The sequence below is a fragment of the Zootoca vivipara genome, chromosome 12 (genome assembly GCF_965207765.1).
Source record: "Zootoca vivipara chromosome 12, rZooViv2.hap1.1, whole genome shotgun sequence".
NCBI classification, from domain to species: Eukaryota; Metazoa; Chordata; class Lepidosauria; order Squamata; family Lacertidae; genus Zootoca; species Zootoca vivipara.
Window position 1 is genome coordinate 31,342,306 of NC_142595.1, and position 2,688 is coordinate 31,344,993.

The 2,688-nt window shown below is 47.8% G+C and overlaps 1 non-coding gene across 1 annotated transcript; it reads right to left on the minus strand.

The window, feature by feature from the left end:
* Positions 1-753: 753 nt before the first annotated feature.
* Positions 754-872, minus strand: TRNAL-CAA (transfer RNA leucine (anticodon CAA)). Its single transcript has 2 exons — positions 835-872; positions 754-799 (listed from the first exon to the last, which is right to left on the minus strand). It is a non-coding gene; the product is annotated as a tRNA-Leu (tRNA).
* Between the last annotated feature and the right edge of the window lie 1,816 nt (positions 873-2,688).

A 2,688-nucleotide genomic window follows, 5' to 3' on the forward strand; every position in this document is an offset into this window, starting at 1 on the left:
TTGGACTGATGAAGCCTATACTGTATATCAGGCACCCCCAAACTGCGGCCCTCCAGATGTTTTGGCCTACAACTCCCATGATCCCTAGCTAAGAGGACCAGTGGTCAGGGATGATGGGAACTGTAGTCCAAAACATCTGGAGGGCCGAAGTTTGGGGATGGCTACTGTAGTACTCAAGACTGCAGAAGAGCTCCAGTTACATGGGAGACCACACATAAACAGCTGCAGGATGTATGGGAAGAAAGATTGACATTGAGATTTGCTGCCCCTGGTGGACCCTGCCAACCGAGGTAGTTGCCTCACCTAAAGCCTCATGGGCGAGCTGACCCTGGTGTAGGGCATTTTATTTTATTTTTTTACAAAATGAGACAAGTGACTGTCCTCTAGAAGCTTACGATCTGAAAGACAAGCCAGACAAGGGGAGTGGAGAATATATTTTTTTAAGAAGAAGGTAATAAAATTATGAGTTAATATAATTAGGGATTAGTTTCCTATTTAGGTGGGGCTTTGGATGGCTGCTGTGGAACAGTGGCAATCTAATTAATTAATTAATTATCTTTATTTCCCTCCAAGAAGCTCAGGGTAATCCCAATGGTTCTCTAACTCCTCATTTTATCCTCCCATCAACTCTGTGAGGTAGGTTAGGCTGAGAGACAGTAACTGCCCCGTGGTCACCCAGTGAGCTTCAGGGCTGAGTGGGTTGCAGTTCAACACCCTCACTGACACACCACAGTGGCTCAAAAAAAAAGGAAGTGTCAGAAGTGGGATTCGAACCCACGCCTCCATATGGAGACCAGAACACCCAATCCACTCACAGGAAGGCTTGTTCACTGCCTTGAGTCTGGCGCCTTAGACCACTCGGCCATCCTGACACTGCATTAATGCAAAACCACAAGCTTATCTCATGACTGCTGAATCACACTTGCCTGGGGAGAACAGTTCCTGTGTAGTGAGATCGGTATGAAAGTATTAACTGCTCCATATCAGGACAAGATCATGGTGTATTGTTATCTGAGTGGAGCAGGGAAGAGCCCTTCCCCTACAAGTCAAGGTGTATTATTAACCAAGGCCAGCCAAAGTATATTGTGGCACCCAAGGGAGAAAACAGCATGAGCAGAAATTGGTACAGCATCTCTCTGGCCATAAAAAACAAACACTGCAGTAATAACTAAACCTATTGCCTTTCTCTAATGCACAATATCAGCTGTCTGCGGTGTTGGCCTCCCTCGGCCAGATGATGGGGCCACAACTTTTGTCTCCACCAGCTGTAAGGTGCAGTGGACTAGCCTGGTCAGCTACCATAGACAAAACAGCCCGAAGTTCCGAAGACTGCACTTCCATCTTGATAAGTTCTTCATCTGATCTGACACAGTCCCTTATCATATTTTCACGCAAGCCACTACTCAGAGCATCTGTAGCATGCCTGTCCCTCAACACTGAGCATCTGCGGCCAGATTTTTCATGCCCTAGAACTGTGATTAATCAGCTCTGGGGAGGGCTGTCCACTCCTCCTTTTTTCAAAAATAAAACAAGCGAGGGGGAAAGCAGACCCACCAACTACTTTGTCCAGATTGCAGGAAGACGGATTCATCTTTAATGGCGGGAAAGGGATTTTTTTAATTCTTTAAAATTGCATTTATATCCCACCTATTTCTCAAAGGAGCTCAAGGTGTTGTGCATGGTTCTCCATCTCCTCGTTTAATCTCCACAAAAACCCTTTGAGGTAGGTTAGGCTTAGAGGCAGCGACAGGCCCAAGGTCACCCAGTGAGCTCCATGGCCGAGTGGAGAGTTGAACCCTGGGTCTCCCATGCTCCGACCACGATGCCACACTAATTTGGCCAAAAGGATCACAAAACAGTCCTCAATAGGACAGAATGCAGATTGCAATGGAGAAAAAATTATTGGGAAGGGGGCAGGATTGGGCTGTTTTATCCAGAGGGGCCAAAGTTGCAGGAAGAAAAGCAAAGAGGGATTTTTGTCCCAAATGGACTGCATTTTTGTTTAAATGAAAGGGTGTGTGTGTGTGTGTGTGTGTGTGTGTGTGTGTGTGTGTGTGTTTAGACAAGCCATTTCAGAAAGCAAATGCATGAAATCAATTCTCAACCTCAAAGCTTGGCTTCCCTCCTTCTTCACCCCCCCCCTCTCTCTGTAGCTGCTGAGCATCATTGAAAGAATGCTTTTCTAGATAGGAGCCATAAATAATGGCTCAGCCAGGGAGCATCAGCAAATGCTTTACCAGGCAGACACTGTTCAACACTTGGGATAGTGCATGTAGAAAGGTGAGATAAATTGAAATCCTGCATACCCGAGGTTCCCAATCCCTGCTGCAAAGCAACAGAGGGGGAAAAGAGTGTGTGTGTGTGGGGGGGAAGCGGGTTCTCCAAGGAGAGCGAGGGTTGAGGAAGGGTTAAAAGATGTCTCCAGGGTTGGGGGTGGTGTCGGTTGAGAGGGAGTGAGTGTGATAGGACCTTTCTGGGGTAAAAAGCTTGTAGCGAAGTTTGATTGACAGGAATTGTCCCTTATAACCTCAGCTCCACCAGTTAGTTTCACTTTTGCAAAGTGCTTCGGATCTCCCTCCCGCCCACCGCTTTCTAATGGTTTAGCCCAGGGGCCCCCAGACTACGGCCCGGGGGCCGGATGCGGCCCAATTGGCCTGCCAATCCGGCCCGCGAGGACCCCCGCCGCCC